This window comes from Sceloporus undulatus, chromosome 1 (genome assembly GCF_019175285.1).
Source record: "Sceloporus undulatus isolate JIND9_A2432 ecotype Alabama chromosome 1, SceUnd_v1.1, whole genome shotgun sequence".
Lineage (NCBI taxonomy): Eukaryota > Metazoa > Chordata > Lepidosauria > Squamata > Phrynosomatidae > Sceloporus > Sceloporus undulatus.
Genome location: NC_056522.1, coordinates 255,790,338 through 255,810,337, shown reverse-complemented (window position 1 = coordinate 255,810,337; position 20,000 = coordinate 255,790,338). Strand labels below are relative to the sequence as shown.

The 20,000-nt window shown below is 43.5% G+C and overlaps 1 protein-coding gene across 10 annotated transcripts in view; it reads right to left on the bottom strand.

The window, feature by feature from the left end:
* CTNND1 (catenin delta 1) overlaps window positions 1–11,488 on the bottom strand; it is a 78,165-nt gene extending 66,677 nt beyond the window's left edge. For 4 of the 10 annotated variants that reach the window (XM_042446356.1, XM_042446362.1, XM_042446366.1 and 1 more), the window contains exon 1: window positions 10,706–11,486. The gene's annotated coding sequence lies outside the window, so the exon portion shown is untranslated. Of the gene's footprint in view, window positions 1–10,705 lie in introns of all 10 variants that reach the window. The other 6 variants (XM_042446351.1, XM_042446358.1, XM_042446353.1 and 3 more) reach the window with 2 other exon arrangements.
* Window positions 11,489–20,000: the final 8,512 nt, after the last annotated feature.

The following is a 20,000-nucleotide window of genomic DNA, read 5'->3' as shown; positions in this document are numbered from 1 at the left end:
AGTGGTAAAAGACAAGAGCTTAATCTATCCCAGAAGCAGCTAAAAGAAGTACCAACTCCCTCTATTCTTTCTACTGTGACACCACTTCTGACCTTTTTGAATGCTCCTTAAAGGAGGGCTAAGAGGAATCCGGCTTTGAAGGATTTAAATAACATATTTGTGTATGTTTGTCCGCTTTACTGGGTAAAAATCAGGCAAAGTTATCACATTAAAGTTAAAGGCTATAATCATTGCTAACTGAGCTGCCATTTTCTTTACTTTGCCTTTACATCCATTATTTATCGTAATTCCCTCCTCATCAATCCAGCTTTTAGGGTGAGCACATACAGGCCTGCCTGAATTTTTTTTAATGTTCTTTGGCATCATTTTCCTTTGCTTCATCCTTTATATCCTTTATTACAAGCTCTTTGACTTATATATGAATTTCACTTATAGCTGAGTACATAAGGTAGGCGGGTTATAGACCGCCGCTTTGAGGTGGTCTGCCGCCGCCGCCGCTTGCTCCATAAGGGAGCCGTCGCAGCCACAACGTGCGGCTCCCTTATGGAGCAAAAAAGAAGCTCCAAAATGGAGCTTCTTTCTGCAGCGCCTCTGTGACGTCGCGAGGCGCCAGGGGCACATTCGTGACATCACAGGCGCCGCGACACATTCTGACACACAGCGTCCGATACGTAAAGATGGCGCCGGCCGTGTGGAACGGCCGGCGCCATATTGTACGGACAGAGTCCATATTAGACCCAGGGGCATCTAGAAGAGACGCCCCTTTTTAAAATGGGACGTCCTGCAGACATCCCAAGTGCCGGTTTGTAACCGGCCGTAGATAAGGTCTCTATTCTTGTAATATGCCTATTCCCAAAATAGGAAAGCAGAGAGTGCACTGAACACAGGATATATTTTTGTGTGCTACTTCTGCATTCTACCCCTGTTCTTTTAAGCATGAGTGCCCCAGATTCCTCTTGGATCAACTAGATACACAAAGCCTAACAAGCAAGGAAACAAAACTGGGTGAAAAAGCATGCTGGAAAACAATTCTGCACAAGTAAGATGGTGCACTTCATGTTCTGTATTACTGCACATACTGTATTATGAAACTTTGAACAAATGAGAATTCTGTCTTTTTTTTTACCCAGAAAGCACATTTTTAGGGTCCGAGTGTACATGCATGCATAAAATATCACCTGAATGACAACTCAGCTAAGTCAGAACATTCCATAATTTTACTCTCATCAACCCACACTATGCAAGACATGAACTAACTGCAGTTGCAACAACACAAGTTAAGCTAAAGAACCTTGCAGAATCTCTTTCATACAGATGGGAAGAGGAAATAGCCTCATCCAAACAGATTTTTTTAAGTCTTTTGTTGTTTAGGCAGAAAGGAAGGAAGGAAGCAAGCATTTCCTGATCAGACAGGAAATGACATTGTTTAGAAACATGCAGGAAAGAGAATGCACAATTGAATACCAAATGCTAGATGTGCCTTACCTGAACAAAAAAGCAAAGGTGCAGTATAAAGAGGAAAATTACAAAAGGATATGGTATTGATACACATGAATATTTGCCAAAGAATCTCTATTTTCTATTTATTTATTTTATATGCTGCCTTTCTCCAAGGCTGAGAGTCAAGGTTTCCTATTTTCTTTACTAGTGTGAACCATTGCATCTTTAAACAACTTTGTATTATCCTAGTCTGCTTGTCCTCCTGCTCCCCAATTCCATGAAACTGAAACACAGATCTGGTCTCCTCAGAGTTCCCTCTTTTTAAAGAGAACCTTAATTTTCACTCCTACCCACTGCCAAATATCTATGAAAACTGTCACTCTCAGGCCACAGGTACACCATTTTATGTTTTCGCAAACAAGCTAGATGAATAACTTGCTAGAATTCAGCAGAGTAGCTCACTTCTGCTTTAAAATATAGAAGGATGGACCTTGTTTTAAATGTGAAATCACACTCCCATGAGCACAATATCCTTTAAAACAAGATATACCCTCCCTCCATTCTTTGTTAAAGCATCTGTCATAATGCCAAACAGTGAGTGGCACAAGTTTAAATGGAGTTGCATGCAGACCTTGTATTGCCCACACTTACACAAATCAAACCCCAGTACCACTACACGAGGGCACAAAAAAGTAAGGAATAAGCAGGGGTGCTAGGGTGAGAAAAGGGTAGCCTACAACACCTTTTTGCAGGCCCTGAAGCCCCTCAAGACATCCCTTTAGCTTCAAGAACCCCCTTTTTTTAATTGGCAGGATCTAAATATCCCAAAAAGGTGTAAATACAGCAGTTTCACTCCTTCACACCTATGAACCCCACAACACAGAAAGATGAATGAAAAAAGTGGTTGGAAAGAAAATGATGTCATGTCACTTTTAAAGTCATTTCTATAGGGTATAGCAGTCTGCTGGTGGGGCAACAATTGCCCCACATCACAAAACACTTACCCATGCTTCAGCACTCTGTGTCTTATTAGACCTTCATCCATCTGGACACAAATACATTAAAGGTTCCCAGCTATGAAGCATTTGCAAAATGCCATCAACCCCCTTTACCACCAGCTCCTGTAGGTGAATCAGATATATACATAACTTTATGCTGCTGCCTTATGACAATCACCCCATTATGAGAAATCAGCCAGGTTATTTTCAGAATTACTACAGACAAAGAGTTGTGAATTAGCTAGGCAAAAAAACCCTCATTACACAGACATATTACTCAATCCAGAAGAAAAGATTTGAGAGAACCAGGGTGATATCTCTTATGTGTCACTGATTGAGAAAGCCACTCAAGCAGGGCCACCATCACATAACAGGACAATTTGGCAAGTAGTAGTAGAAGGAGGGAATAGCTTACCCCAGTCATTCATTTCCCATCTCCTGGGAGGGAGTGGCTCAACAAGACATTTGAGCCAAGGAGAGGCAAGTATCGCAGGCTTCTTCCTCACTTAGGCAAAACCAGATAATGTGATTCACAAGCAAGGCAGGGGCAGCAATCATACATGCAACAACATGTCCAGAAGAATGTATGTACTACTCTAAAGGGCAGGAAAAGGGGTGTGCCACCAACACCCAGGGAGGACTGGGCTGTATTGCCCTTCTGCTCAGTAGAACCTAGTTTTAGCAGTCTTACTGAGGAAGGAGACGATCCAAGGCCAGCAACTCATGTTGCAATAGGGCTGGCCTCTGGTTGTTCTTCACCAAGCCCTGTTCCCCCTAAAGAGTACTGGATTAAGTGGATTGGTATTGGGAGGGGGTGAAAGAGAAGAGAAAGAAAAGCAGTAACTCCTTTTTAGTCCAACACATTTAATGGCAAGGATAAAAATGTAGAAAGAAGACAGCCTCCTAAAAATAATGTATCATCTTTGTCCCTCTTTCTGGCTAATGAAGATTAATTCTAAGAAGATGACGACAAAAAACAGGAACTGCAGCTTTTTAACCATCCTGAGTCTTAGGTTGTTCCACCAGGCATTATGAATCAGCAAAACCAGCCTGGTCACACCTGGCAGGGACCTACTTTTGCCAACCCTGATTCTCCAAGACTGCTTCTCAGGTAGATGGATTTCTAGTATGGGTGGTAATCAAATAAAACATTTCTATGCACCGATCAGCGTGCAATCAATATATAATGGGGGTGATAACAAACCTAGATCAGTGATTCCCAAACTTTGGTCATCCAGGTGCTTTGGATTTCAGCTCCCAGAAGCCCCAGCCAGCTTGGCCAACAGTCACGATTTCTGAGAGCTAAAATCCAAAACATCTGGAGGACCGAAGTTTGGGAACCACTACCCTAGATCCATAATTGTTTTGGAACTCAAGCTAGTAATGTCAACCTACTGAATGTCACCTATGATCACCTGAGAACTAGAAGAGAAGTCCTTATGAGTCCTAGACAGTACAGCCAATGGCTAGGTACTACAGGAGTCGTTATCCAACTATTTCCAAATTATCACAGTCTCCTTGCAGCTGCTCTACAGACTATTTCAGCAAGATCATGTTCTGTTGTTGTTTTTTACTTTTACTTGTAGAGACTGCAGCAGCCATATTAACCGTCTGGCAAGCCTTACTCAACATTTGGCTTTGTTTGAATATTGTGGGTGCTGGCAGTAGCTGTAAACTGAAGAACTGCGCAAGGGTGTGTCTCATGGACTTGCTTCTACTTAGCCACAAAAGCAGTCAAAGCTGCTACTAGGATAAAGGCAAGTAGATTGCTTCTCCTAATGGCAAATACCAACAGTAGTTCCTCATCTCATTATTTTGAAGTCAGTCTGCTAACATAATACCTCTGCTAACATAATATTTTCTCTGCATTTGCCCTGAAACTAGGTTTGAAGAGGGAGAACAAATGGCTTTGCTGTCAGCATAGTTTGTTCCTCCAATCATCATTATTCCAGTTGTCTTCCCTTCCCAGCTTTCCCTCAGAACTCCAGAAACTACAGACAAAAAGATACACACGCTCATCCATATGGCAGTGTTTTGTAGATACAAAATTCTTCTTTCTCCTCTCCCCCTTCTGACAACCCTAGACAGATGAAACACCAGGGGTCCAAAGTCCTTAGAGGGCAGGACTGTTTGCTGTCCAAGCAAAAAGATAAGTTGTCACTTTCAAATTCCGTATACAAAACCTGAAAGGGCTGGCAATTGAATCTTCCCTCAAACTGATACCGGGACAACATCACACCTGAAGGCAGCAGTTCAGGTCAGGGGACACAGAGAAAGAAATACAGTTGAGCAGTTAATTCAACAGACTTGCAACTGGACTAACATGTCCCAGCTTGTCAGGATATGTTACCAAACATAAATGGTAAAAATACACAATTTTACAAAAGGGTAAAACATATATGATTATGAGCCTCAGAATTGCCTAATAAAAGATGCATGTTACACATTGTTATAGTTGATCTCAGTACACAGATAGCCATTCCATTTCTCACATAACTAAACAGACTAAGTAACACATGGGAGAGGGGCAGGGTATACTTCAAGAAGCATACAGTTCAAATTTTGATAAAATAGAGGAGAAAGATACAGCCAAAGAAGAAAAATATAATAGAAGTAAAGCTGATAAGGGCCAAAACTAATGTGTGTTCCACTTTGGTCACATGAAAGATGTGTGAGCCCACATTATCACTGCTATCTGAAAACACCTTACTGTCTCCTTTTTTTCAGTTCTTGTGGTTGCAAACAAGCCACAAAATCGGAAACTTTATTAGAAGGAAAAGGCACTTCTGTGAGAAATCAGCTGTGGACCATGCTTTGATGACTCAAGTAATGACAACCACCACCGTCTAGTCATCTCCTACCCACTTTCCTGTCCCACTACCCAAAATAGTTCTGCAACCAACTCACAAGTCTCTCGATTAGCCAATACTGTAGCTGAGCAGCTTCTAAATCATTGTGTTTCTAAGATGAATAATCCGAGTCATCACTGATAACATCACTATCACTTAACATTAACGGCCTCAATGACCTCACTGACTTCAAGGGATGTCCTGTTCTAGATTTCCAGTCTCACCATATTGATATCTAGATAGGACTAATTTAATTACTGTTTATAATCTGAATACTGCTTATATCTACAGCATCTCAATTAACCACCATTATCCATCACTAGAACATCCAAGAATGAAACTTCCATCCTGTACCCCATTTCAACCAACACTTTTCAACCAAGATGATTCAAATTTAGATACAAAGGACTGGATCCAGATGTAGATGTAGTCAATTAAGACTAAATTCTAATTGACTTCAATGGGTCTATTCCAAGAATTTTTATAACTGAATCTGCCCCTCTCTGTTCTGCATTATAGGGTAGCCACTTTTTCAACCATAAGCCCAATGACAAGATTAGAAGAGTAACCAGGCTCAAATTACAGGATCACAATTCATTTTTTTTTTGTTTGCTACAAGCCACCCTGCTTACCCACAAGCTCCAGCTGGCAATAGTGCATTTTAAGTCATTAAACCTATCTGACCTTCCAACTAACAATACCAACAACTGTCTTGGTAACACAGTCTAATTCATGTAGGGAACAAATGGTTTTAACTTGTACAGTGCACCATACTTAAAAGGTTATTCTGTTTTTTTACTTAAAACCGAACTCACCACCTCTAAAGGAACCTCCTTGCAGGAAGTTTTATCAGAGCAATTATAAGAAACAGATTTCCTGTAACTTCAGCAACTTCGACCAATTGCTTGCCACAATGAAGTAAGAAATAACTGTTTACAAACCTATTTCCAATATAGGAGAGTACACAAAATACAAGTAGAAGACTCTTTAGTTCAGCCTTCCCCAACCCACTGCCCTCCAGCTGAAGCTGGTACTTCAATTCCTATCAACCCCAGACAGCATAGCTGATGGTCAAGAATGCTGGGAGAAGAAGTCCAAAACACAAGAGGGGGAAGCTGCTTTGCTTCATTCAATCCCCCTTAACAAATTTCAGAGCATAAAAATACCTAATCCAGATAATGCCTGTGTGGTTAAAGTTTGTCTACTCTGTGTGTGTATAGGGGAAGCAACTAAAAAAAATCTCCTGAGCCTGTCACTACTTTTCTCCGATCCACTTTAAAGCTTACAACAGAAAAGGCATCCTAGTGAAGTCTGCCACTTCTAAAGAAAGAAGAACAATGTTAGAAGCACTTGTATTGGGAGGAGAGGGGGAATGAAAGATCTCTGTCTAGATCCAATGTGAGGACAGGAACCAAGCAGTATAGCAAGTTCTGCTACTATTGCTTGTTCTACTTCAGCCCCCTCCTCCCTTTTACCACAGAGCTGTCAAGACACATTTGTTCTGCCTTGCATCACACTGTCCTATCTGAAGTATGTATCCATGCTAGCTAGCTAAGCACAGAAGTCAGTTCCTACTTCATTCCACATTTCTACAGCGGCCTGTTGACACATGCATGTTGTGAGATACCAGTTATGCAGCAACAGGCTAGGATATGCTGAATTTACGTTCTTTTAGGATTTTTGAAGACATCTGAAATGAAGGGAATGCTGTGGATATAGCATAACTTAATTTTAGTAAGGCCTTTCGCAAGTTCCCCCACAATGTCCTTGCAAATAAGCTAGTAAATTGTGAGCCAGACAATCCTACTGTTGGGTGGATTTGTAACTGGTTGACCGGCCAAACCCAAAGGGTGCTCTCCAGTAGCTCACCTTCATCCTGGAGAGAAGTGACCAATGGAGTGTCACAAGGTTCTGTCCTGGGTCTAGTGCTAGTCAACATTTTTATCAATAACTTGGACAGTGTAACAGAGAGCATACGTATCAAATGTATAAATGACACCAAATTAAGAGGGTAGGTTCAGAATTCAAAATGACCGTAACAGATTAGCAAACTGGGCCAAAACTAACAAAAATTAATTGCAACAGGAGAAATGTAAGGTATTACATTTAGGCAGAAAAATGAAATGCACACACATAGGAAGAATGTCACCCGATTCAACAACAGTATATGTGAAAGGGATCTAGGAGCATCAGTAGACCACAAGCTCAATATGAGTTAGCAGGGTGATATAGTAGGTAAAATAGCCAATGCAATTCTAAGCCATATCAATAGGAGTACTGTATACTATTGAGATCAAAGAAAGTAATCGGTCAGTCCTCACCTGGAACACTGTGTACAGTCCTGGACAACACAATTCAAGGAGGATAGATATGCTGGAACATGCCCAGAAGAGGACAACCAAAATGGTGATAGGTCTGGAAACTATGCCCTATAAGGGGCTTCTTAGGGAGCTGGGTATGTTTAGCCTGGAGAAGTTAAGACATTACATGATGGCCGTGTTTAAATATTTGAAAAGATGTCATATTGAAGAAGGCACAAGTTTGTTTTCTGCTACTCCAGAGACTAGGACATGGAACAATGGATTCAAGCTACAGGAAAGGAGATTCCACCTAAACATTAAGAGGAACTTCCTGATGATAAGAGCTATTTTGACAGTGGAATACACTGGCTCAGAGTATAGTGGAGCCTCTTATAGTGGGTTTTTAAACAGAGGCTGGATGGCAATCTGTCAGGAGCACTTTGACTGTGTCTTCCTGCATGGCAGGGGGTTGGACGATGGCCCTTATGGTCTTCTTCAAACTCTATGCTTCCATGTTTCATCTGGGAAAGAACCATATCCATCAAGCATCCCAATCTTTCTCTAAGATCTCCATGGTGTATCCACAAGTTTTATTCCATTTTAGTCTCGCATCAAGTCTGCAAGAGAAATTTCTGAAGCTAAAGCTTGCAGTTTCCAACTGCAGATTTGGCTAACAGACAATACTTCTAATAGATTTTGTTGCTGGCATGTGAACCAAGGGCTTCTTGGTTAAGTGGAAATGAACTCACACCTTCCTATAATGCAATATTCTTTCCACATCAAGCCCTAGAAGTTCCTATGCAAAGGTAGCTAAGTGTATTAAGAGGTTCTCTGAAGATTGGGGCTGCAGCCGCAACAAATAATTGGCAATCTCTACTCTGAATTTACAGCAAGCCTTTGAGAAGTCACAGCTCTCTTTAAAATGGAGGTGAGGGGAAGTCCCTTCAGTGTGCATTCAGCCTGGTGTTCTGCCCCACCCCATCCCAAAGTGCAAGCAAGCAATCCACCATTCAGGTACTGGGCAGCTGAACTTTACTTCCTCAAAAGCCAGGTATAAATGCATGCAATTGCAACTTTCCTTAACAATACTGTGCACCTACATGACTTCCATGCACTGATCCTGTTCACAACCACAGCCACCCTAGACTGTTGAGAATTAGCATTTGTTCCTACAAGAAACTCGTGGAAGCTTTGGCGTTCTAGACTAAAAAGCTCAGATTCTCCCCATCCTTTGTTCATTCTGTTCTGAAAAGGCAGAGTCCAGGCGGCAATAAAAGGGGCAAGGGAGAATGGGAAGTTGGCAGCACTGACTATGCCACAATGCTACTTGCACCCTGACATCCAGACATTCACATATATGCCTTAGAAAAAGCAGAGGGGGAAAGAATGGTGGTATTCTCAAGCGTCCTTTGTGTTAGGGAAGGAAACCATTTCTTCTACTATGCTCACGCTGGCAGAAATGCAAGGGTCTTAGCATCTGAGGGGAAATGGTCATGCTGTAGGGGCGCACCCGCCCACCACATGCTGTGTTGTTGTGAGACCCAAAGGTAGGAGACCCCTCCCCTGCTCCTTTTTGAAGTGCCTTTGTGTTCAGGCTCCACAGGCAGCAGGCAAGCTCTTTCGTAAGGGGCTTATAGTAGGTACGGCCCAGCAAAGTTATGATTGTAATTCCACAGAATTATCTACCTCAGAGGAGCTGGGCTGGAAGGGCAGAAGAGACAAAATGGCACAGTATAGGAATTCAACCTATTTCTCTGACAGCTGCCTCTTAAATTCTCCCCTCCTTTTGGGATCCTGTCCCTCCACTGTAATGTGGCAACTGTTGGCCTGGGGCTTTTGCATCTTTGTCTGGCAGCCTCATCCTCCACAGGACCCAGGATCTACAGCAAAGGCTTTCCTGTTCCCCAGAAAGACTCTTGCTTTGAACTAGAAACCCTCCATTCTCTGGAAAGGCCTATCAGCCCTTGCAATACTGAACAGAGTTAACAAAGGCAGGACGTGTCCTAAGGAAGGTCCAGCCTAAAGTCCAACAGGGGAGGAGGGGAAAGGGGGCAAAGCGGGTGGGGGTCAGCAAAGGAAGACCAGCTTCTTAGCCTTGCAGAGGGCATCCTGCCAAGCTTTCACACCCAAGAGGAGGCACAGAAGTCCCCTTTCTTCAGAGCCCAGCCCCGAGGGTTTTTGGAAGCATGCCTCTCCTTAGAAAAGGCAAGCTACTACGTTATTCAGCTTAATGGGTGAGATAATGGGGCGCCGGGGGGGGGACGGGGCTGGTTGCCAGACTCCCAGGTCAGCAGCCTCTCCTTCTTCCAAATCCAAGCAAAAAGGCCAGCTCTGGAGTCTGGACGCTGGGGCTCAGGCGCAGCAGGCCAATCGCCCCAACAGGCCCAGATCCCTCCCAGGCCCCCCCCTCCCTCCTCCCTCCCAAATGAGGCTCAGCCCCCCCCACCGCCCCCCTCTCCTTCCACAAGGTGACTCCAGCCAGGAGGGAAGGTCTCTGGCACTCGCCTGATGCCCACCTGGAGGAAGAAAGAGAAGGGAAGGCAGAGAGAGAGGGGGGGAAGGAAGGAAGGAAGGAAGGAAGGAAGGAAGAAAGGAAGGAAGGGAAGGGAGGAAAGGAAAGAAAGAAGAGGAGTGAGGGAGCGGAAAAGAAAGAAGAAGAGGAAAAAAAAAGAGGGGAGAGGAGGAGGGAAAGGAGGAGGGGAAGAAGAAAGGAAGAAAGGGGAGGGACGAGGAAAGGGGAAGGGAGAGAGAAAAGGAAGAGATGAGGGGAGAGAAGAAAAAAAGAAAGGGAAAAAGAGAGGAGGAGGGAAAGGAGAAAGAAGGAAGGAAGGAAGGGTAGCAAGTAAAGAGGAAAGAAAAAAAAGAGGGAAGGAAGAAAGCGCCCCTGCCTCCCTCTGGTCCCACTGGCCAAGCTCTGGGGCCCTGGGTCTCTCTCGGCCAGCTCCCTCTCCGCCCGCGCCTCCTGCTCTGCTTCCAGGGAAGCGGGGCTCCCGGGCTCTCCTTCCCTGAAGGGCGGCCAAGCAGGCTGACTCTTCCTCCTGGACCTCCCAGCCCACATTCCTCTCCGGAGGAGGGAGGGAGGGAGCGGCTTTAGGAAGGAGCCTCCCCCCCTTCTTACCTTTGTCTCCGGGCCCCCTCCTCCGCCTCCTCCTGGTCTTCCTTCTTCAGGAAAAAGAACAATCCTCGCGAATGGCAGCAGGCAGGAGACCTTCTTTTCGGCAGGCTTTCCTTCTCCCGCTTCCAAGGCTTAAAGGAGGGCGCTAAGGACAGCCATCCAGCCAGGCAGCCCTCGGGAGGGAAGGAGGGAAGGAACCAGGGCTCCGCTCTTCTTCTGCGCCCAAAAGCAAGCTGACAACTTCACACCGAAACAACGGGGGCTAGAGAGCCGAAAGAGGAGGAGGGCGCTCCTGGGCCCAGCCCCGGCCCCTTCCCTTCTTCCTCGCTTCCCTTCCCTTCCCTTCCTTCCAAGTTTCCTAAGTGAAGGCTAAAAGCCCGGTCAACGGGAGCCCCGCCTAATATACCTGTGCTACTGCACTGTACCTAGAGAGATCTATCTATATAGAGATATGCTTGCAGTCTAGATAAATACGGAGAGCCAGAGGAGAGGGGAAGAAGGGGGGATGGTGGGAAAGGAGAGGTGCAGAGATGCAACCAGCACTCCCCTCCTCCTTTCCTTTCCCTCCTCCTTCTATTGCTTTTCTCTTGCTGCTGCTGCTGCTGCTGCTGCTTTTCCAGTGGGACCTTCCTCTTTCTTTCTTTCTTTCTTTCTCTCTTTCCCTTCCTTCTTTCCTTCCTTCTTTCCTTCCCGGGGCTTTCTGGGTCCCCTCCTCCTTCCCTCCCTCGCTCTGCTCCAACACCTAAAATGGAAGTTGCGGTTCTTCCAGGCGGCAGGGAAAGGCGAGGGCGGCGCCTCCTGCCCGGAGTGACGTCACTCCCTCCCGCCTCCAATGGGAGCCAGGCGTCAACCAGGGAGCCCCAGGCCCAGCCCTCCAATGGGGAAGGCCCTTCTAGCATTGTTTGGCTTTGTGGGTGAGGGGGGGGGATAAAAATGAAGCCATCCAGACCCCCCCCAGACACACATGCCCCAAAAACGTAATGAAGGAGGCAAGAGGGGGCTGAAAGCCTGAGGGGAAAGCTGTGATCCAAAAAGCACACACACTGCAGGAATAATCCAGTTTGAGACTGGTTTAACTGCCCCTGGCTCAGTGCCAGGGAATGCTGGGAATTGGAGTTTGTTGTGGCCTCAGAGCCTTCTCTCTCTCTCTGACAGAGAAGGCTGGATGTCTCACACAGCTACACTTCCCAGAATCCCCTGGCATTTAAAATTGGTCTCAAACTGGATTATTTCTGTAGTGTGTTTTGGACCTTTGACAGAGAAGGCTGGATGTCTCACAAAACTACACCTCCCAGGATTCCCTAGCATTTAAAGTGGTCTCAAACTGGATTATTTCTGGTTTTTTGGACCTTTGTTGCTGTGGTGGTGGTGGTGTGTCTGCCAAGTCATTCTGGACTCAGGGGGAACCTATCAGGAGTTTTTTTCTTGGCAACAAGAAAGAAACAAGCAAGAAATTAATACTTAATAATAAAAAGACAGCTCTGAAAGTGTGTGTTGTGCAGCTTCAAGTTGTTTCCAACTTATGGCAACCTTATCAAGGGGTTTTCTTGGCAAGTTTTGTTCAGAAGGGGTAGCCCTGGCCATTCTCTGAGGGTGAGACACTGTGACTTGATCAAGATCACCCAGTGGGTTTTTGATGCAAGTTTCTTCAGGGGGAGTTTGCCACTGCCATCCTCTGAGGCTGAGAAAGTGCGACTGGTCCAAAGTCACTGGGAGTTGAGCTGGGATTCGAACCCTGGTCTCCAGGGTCATAGTCACTGCTGTACCTTTACTGTTTGCCATGCATCTGAGGAAGTAGGCTCAAGTCTACCAAAGCTTATGCTACCAACTTTTCTCTTTCAGTTAGTTTCAAAGGTGCTACAAGACCCCTCTGCATACTGTTTCCTTCTAGGCATCGTTACTCAGAAGTATATTCCACAGCATTTATTCCTTCACAAGCTTCCAGACAATTATAGCTGTCTCTCATAAAATCCTTAATGCTTACTTAAAAGTAAATTTCACTCAGATGTCATAATCACAAAAGAGGACATGGCACCACCAAATATAGGACATTGCCAAATAAAAGCTACATAGGCGGGTTACAGACGGGCAGGGGAAGACATCTTGAAGGTGTCTTCCCCTGAATACGGAGCCTTCAGACCGCCCGCCCCGGGGACATGGCTCAAGTGTATGGGGCTTCTACACTAGGGGCAGTGAAGACGCCTCACCTGGGGCCGTTTCTGACCCATAGCTTCCATACCGCTGCCTTGCAGGACGCCACAAAGAGAGAAGCAGCTTCTGCACGAGCGGCCAAAAACACGGGGTTTTTTTTCTTTTGCCAGCTGAGAAGTGCGCAACTGTGGCAGTCTAGCACTGGCCGGCAATTTCCCTTTTGCTGGCTGCAGAATGCGCATGTGCGCCGTTAAAGGGCCCAGGCCCCTTTAAACTTTTTTCCCCGCCCTACCCAAGAACAAAGGTGGCCTCCTGCCAGCTGGTGATCAGCTGATGTTGGCATCCTTGTCCGCTTGCGTGGTGCCAGTGTCACCGGCATCATGGATGCCTCCACTCCTTTGGTCCCCGCGCTCTTACTGAATATGCAATGCATGAGACCAAGATGTCCCCCTCCCTTTTTTCGGGGTGCTGGTGGATGGCTGTGCCATCCTGCCTGGTGGCAAAGGGGAGCCGCCACACAGCTGTGCCAGGAGCAGCTGAACTGTGCCCGTTCCCCAGGTGAAAATGGCGCAGGAATGTGTGTAGGGGTTCACTTTAAATTCCAAACTTTCCCTTATCACTTTCTACAACCAAAACATCCGCCGGCAAAACTTACAACTTCCCGCGATTCTAGCAGCATATGCGCACATGCGGCTCTAGGGTTAGGGTTACGAGCATTAAAATAGAATGCAGCTGTGCCACAGCTTCCACAGCTGCAAGCCATCTGACGCTGCAATTAAAGCCTGACTGCAAACCACGCATGTCCCGGGACCCCGACTCATTATGCGACGCAGCAGACATGGAGCTTTTAGATGGGCAACTTAAATTTGTGGTGTGACAATTGTGGCGTATCGGTGCAACAGCTTATATACGGAGATGCGCACGTACGCTGCTTATGAAAAAGAAGCGGAAAAAAGCGGCACCTTTTTAATGCCGCTTCTTCCCGCTTGGGGCGTACAGGCGGCGCGTTCATGGCGGCATTCAGGTAAGGGCCATCCAAAGGCTACACCTTCTTGACGTCATGAACACACCCCTTTTTTCCTGTCTGTAACGCGCCATAGATATGTAAATTAATGCTTCCTAGTGCTGCTAAAAATGGAGGGCATTTTGAAATTTCTCCTAGACCGAAGGTTGAAATATAGGACGTGTTCTGGAACAAGAGGACATTGGCCACTTTGGTTCCTCTGAATTCAAGAAGACTTAGTAACTGGAAATGTTGGAGTTGCAACTCTCATCTCTTTTTAGGCTCCACTTTGATTTTTCTTGCTGGCATGCAACACTGGATTTGGAAGAAGGGAAGAGGACGCTGCCCCACCTATAACAAAAGGAATGCAGCTTCAGATCCTTATATTAATTATATTATGGCTTCTTGTAAATATACCCGGTCAGATTTGCAATTTGCAATCAAGTCTTAGAGGAGTTGAGAAGCATTGCTAATTGACATCAACTGACAGGCTTTATTTTACATATAATTATGAAAATGTACTCAAGGTTACAATGAGTAATTTATCCTTTCTGCCTCCCCCAACACACCCTTTTCTGTTGAAAAATATTTTTGTCTCGAATGAGACAATGTATTTGGAACATCTGTTTGGATTTTTTTATTCTGACTCTAAAACATAGAACTAGATGCTACATAGGGTGGCCAGATCCAAAGGAAGACAGAAGGGTTGCAACTTCAGTAGTTGCACAGAAGGATTTTCAGCATATGCTTTTGTTATGTAAAATCATTATGTTATGTTAAGTTGCAGGAGCCTTTACCTCTTTTGGCAGCAGGCAAAGATATAACACTGAACGCTAAAGTTAGGATTGTACAAACAATAGTATTCTTGATCATCATGTACAGATGTGAGAGCTGGACAGTGAAGAAAGTGGGTGGAAAGAAAATAAACTAATTTGAGATGTGATGCTGGAGAAGAGTGGTAAGAATGCCATGGACATCCAAAAAGACAAATCAGTTCTAGAATAGATCAATCCTGAAACTTCCCTGGAAGCCAAGATGATGAAACTGAGGCTGTTGTATTTGGCCACATCATGAAAAGGCATGACTCATTAGAAAAGATGATAATGCTAGAGAAGGTAAAAGGTAGTATAGAGAGAGGAAGACTGCATGCCAGATAGATAAGACTCAATCAGGGAGGTCATAGGCCTGAACTTGTAGGACCTGAGCAGAGAGGTTGAGGACAGCGGACAGGGGATCTTGTAGATGTCTCAGCCACAGGGTCACCATGGGTTGAGGCCAATTCAAAGTCAGCTAACAATAAAATCGTCATCTTAATTTTCCACTAATAACCCACAAAATATTGTCACTATTATCTAAAATAATGGACAAGTCCAGGGAACTAGTAATTCAGAATGGAACTACTATCAGGATGGCTTTTATGCCTTAAATATTCCAAGAGAAAGTGCTGATATAAATGCTTGAAAAGTATAACTGTTTTTGCTCCCAAGTTGTTGTTGTTACATGTCTTCAGTTTTACTACTTATGCAACCCTATTCTACAGTTTTCTTAGATTTATTCAAATGAGGTTTTCTATAGCCTTCCTCTGAGGCCCAAGGTCACCCAGTAGATTTCCACTTTGAACACTGGTCTCCTGGAGCTCTAGTTCAACATTCACACCACTGCACAATATCCAACATTCGACAGCAGAAAACCAGGACACATGTGGTCAAGAAACATCAGAGTGTGGTCAAGATGGCAAAAATAATTAATGAGTAAGAACACATGAACTAGGAGAGGCTGTAGTATTTTGCTTTTGCCTGAGTCTACAAGGAAAGGCAAGATTTCCCATGCCCTCTCCTCTCTCCTCCCTGCCTTAATTCAGTGTGAACTACTTATGCACTTTGAACTAATGTTGCAGCAAAGGAAGAAAGCTGAGATTCATGGGTGAGAAGTAAGTGAAGGAGAAAGAAACTGGGAGATTTTATAAGTAGGTGAAAAAAGTGAGACAACAGGATTAATCTGAACTCTCCCTGCCAATTTGAGGCAGATGGAGGGCATGCCTACACCATGCAGTCTCCCAAGTAAGTGCATAGAATTACATCCATGTTTGGAAGTATTTGACTGAAATCAGTATAGATAAATTAGAACACTTGGCCGTACTATAGCAAATGGGAGGATAAAAAAACCTTAAATATTAGGCTATAATCCTAAACATAAGGGGACTGAACAAATACACATAGAATTATCCTGGAATTTGTACATACTAGCCCTTAGATTCTGAAGTAAAATTCCCGTTGCTTTGGTCTTTTTCAGTTTGTGTTTTGTTTATAACAGGGAGACACACATATAAGACAATTATGTATAAAAGCAAATTAATAAACAGACAACGTGACATAATGTTGTTCCTTAGCCTATAAAAATTGGAACACCATAAGTTCTTCAAATTCAAACGCACTATCATTTTAAATGTTTGTTTCTACTGTAGAGTGATCTTGCAGCACCTTTGAGATTGAAAGACAGAAGTTGGCATCGTGAACTTTCGTAGACTTCAGTCTACTTCCTCAGGTGCATTTGGCCATTTTGTTTCTATTGTTATCGCAATGTTCACCTGTCCAAACTTTACCAGTCCTGAAAGAAAGACTGATGTACTAACTGAACTGGAGCATGTAAAGCAGGCATGAGAAAAATGCAAGCAGAGGCTCCCAGTAATTGGGAGGATTCCCCCCCCCCTCATGTTTTCAACATGTTTTGAGGATCCATGGCCCATTTTAGACACAGAAAAGGTCTGCTTTGAAACAAATCAACCAGAAAATAACTTCCAGTTTGTTTTGATTCTTGTTCCAGATTTGTTTTTTAAAAGCCTAAGTATAAATTACATCTTGGCGAGAGAGGAGAGACACGGTGCAATTTCCCCCCTTTTAGGGGGCATAGAAGCCATCTGGGGCCATTTTTTATGTTTATTTTTAACATGATGGAAGGTAGCCCTCCAAAATGCCTATTAATTTCTCTCCTGGCTTTTTCTTCCTGGTGTAAAGGCAGGGTGGGGGGTGGGGGCATTGAACTACATGAATAAGTATTAGTTTAAAAGCACACCAAAGCACCAGATACTAATTATTATTTTTTGCAGTGCAGTATGCATGTGTGTACTTTGACTATATATGTCACAGTATTGTATTGCTCACATAGATCAGCTACATCCATGAGCCATCCCTAAACTGAAAGATGGCATGTATGCCATCCTGTCTCACCTCCCTCTTGTTCAGTTTTATTCAGTTATTTCATTTATCTGTATAGCACACCTTTGCCCAGCCAGGACAGATTGAGAAGACCTATTAATTCCTTACTTTTTAAATGTATGTGTAGCTCATGTCACCATTTGGTATGAAATTTGCACATCCCTATAAAATAAAACAATAAACTTGTATGACCAGACTACTTTGTAATCACCATTTTTGGTATGAAATTGGCACACCCCTATAAAATAAAACAATACACTTGCATGCACAGATTACTTTGTAATCACTAGCCAGCACTGACAGGATTAAAATGCCAGGACTTTCTGAATTGCAAGGATGAGTATATCATCTTCCCCCACCCTTCCTCCTCTAGATTGCTTAGCTGTAACCCTGAAACTGATTGGAGAATAAAATGGATTTTCCCAATAGCACTGTATTGTTGTGAGCTGTCCCTATTGTAATTCTAAGTGTCTGGGGATGGTTTGCTCTTGAATGGACTATGAAGACCCATTCGTTTTACAAAAGGCCTGCTGCTGCTGGAGATTAAAACTCTTGCCTAATATGGATCATTGCAGATCCCTGCATTTTTTGGATTCTCATTGAGGGTATGGTGTATGGCATAGAAACTGCCATGATGAGTAACTGCACTTCAAAATGTACCCCCCATTGTTATGCAGTTTCCTATAAAACTGACAACATATATACTCAAAGAACACATAAAGCTAGCTGTGTGAGTGTTCCCAGCTATACAAGTGAACAAATAACAATAGTTTTTTCTGTTTCAGACACTGCAAGGATTTCTGGAGTAGATAAGCTTCAATAGGCACTCCCCACCTCCACAAAAGCAAGGAAGCAAAACCCCCAAAATGGCCCTGATAACTACATGGGTTTCAGTCCCACCCCAGAGACAAGTAGGGATGTGGGAGATGCCATATTTCAGGCACTTTCAAAAGGGCTGCATCTGCATGTCATTTGACAGGGCAGCCAGTACAATAGAAGACAGCAATAATCACTATATAGAAGAGGAACTTTCATCAGGCATAGTTTATAATGCAAAACTATGTAATGGCTTTTGCCCTGCTTTCTTTTGCATCAGTCCAGCTTCAGATTGGTGAGCACATGTTATGTTTATTGTTGTTGTGTGCCTTCAAGCCATTTCTAACTTATGGCAACCCTAAGGTGAACCTATAATGGTTTTTTTTCTTTTAAGTTTCTTCAGAGAGGGTTTGCCATTGCCATCCTGAGGCTGAGAGATTGTGACTTGTCCAGGGTAATCCAGTGGGTTTCCATGGCCAAGAAGGGATTCGAATTTGGTCTCAGACTCATAATCCAGTGCTCAAACTTTTACACTATACAGCAGTGCTATTCAAAGTGGTGGTCCCTGGATCAATCTTTGACCCATTGCCTGCTAATCCCCAGCATGTTCCTAGGAAAGAAATAAACAATTGTACCCAATTGGTGCAAATGTAGGGCAATCCCTATCACATGAATGGAGAAAATTTGTTGATTTCCCACCCCAGGTAGCTTGAGAAGGACTGTCACAGCAGAGATGAATCTAAATCCTTACTTTCAGACTATACACTTTTACATCCTACACAGCCCTTCAACTAGTGTAGCCTCTCTGCAAGACCACTAACCTCATTTTAGGCAGCCGAGCTAAAGAACAGGACAGAGTTTATAAATGGCTGATAAATCTAGCTAGTTATTTTTCTGATTAGTTACTCTATCACCATCACCACTACTAACCCAAGGAGGTTTAATAAACTGTTGGTTACTGTATCCATTATCAATTGTTTAAAACATCTAGTTACATGTTATTCCTATATCTTCATTCTTGGCTTGAATACAGAAACTGGATTTATTCCATATTCATGGCTTAACAGATATCTTAAATATCATTAACAGATATCTATTACATATCCTTGACTTAACAGATAATACAATAGATCCCAAAATACATATCCAGACATTTCCTCTTCATTATAACAATTGAAGGGTATGGGAACCTGTATCCTTTTTCATCTGGTTGACCTACTAAGGCAAGATTAACTGTAGCTCTTTCAAATATAGCTAGACTACAAAACCCATAATCACTATTGCCTCTTCTGGCTAGGGCTGGTAGAAGCTGTAGTCTAACAACATCTGGAGGGCCATGAGTCCCCCAACCCCTGTTCATTAACCCACAAATCCTGGGGTTTGTAGTTTATTGTGGCACCAATAGCCCTCTGACAGAGAAGGCTAAATATCTTTAAAAACTACAGATCCCATAATTGCACAGCATTGAGCCATGGCAATTAAAGCTGTGTCAAATTGCATTAATTCTGCAGTGTAAATGCAGACCTAGTATTTGTTTAGTTTTAAATTATTAAACTAAAGGGGTATTTATGAACTAGTTAGCATGATTAACATGATTCTTCTTTATTCTGTGTTAACACATGTCGTCTTTGTTCCGTAAAGTAAGTGTATTGAAGTTCTATGGCAACATTTCATCAAGTGGCCATCTTAAGCAACGTAACATTTCCTGAGGGATAATTGCTTGACCTTAGTGACTGGTAATTTGCAGGTAGCTACAACATTGAGGTATTTCTCTGGGAAATATAAATAACCATATAGCAATTGTGCCAAGTGTATGTACCTTCAAAATGCCTGCCAGTGTATGGTGACCCCATTAATGTTACTTCTCTTTATACAAAGGTCAGCCCATCTTTCATCCTAAGAGAATGTAGTGTGGCTTAAATATATTACAGAACAATTTGCTTACCTTTCAAACATATCCAATTTATATTATGATTTATACTACATAGATAACTACAACAAACATTAACATGTTCACATAATTTTCTCATCAACTTTAGACTAAAGGTTTGCATGTTTGTTTTATTTTTACTATCCTTTTTGCTTCTCCATGTCCTTTTATTCTAGACTGAGG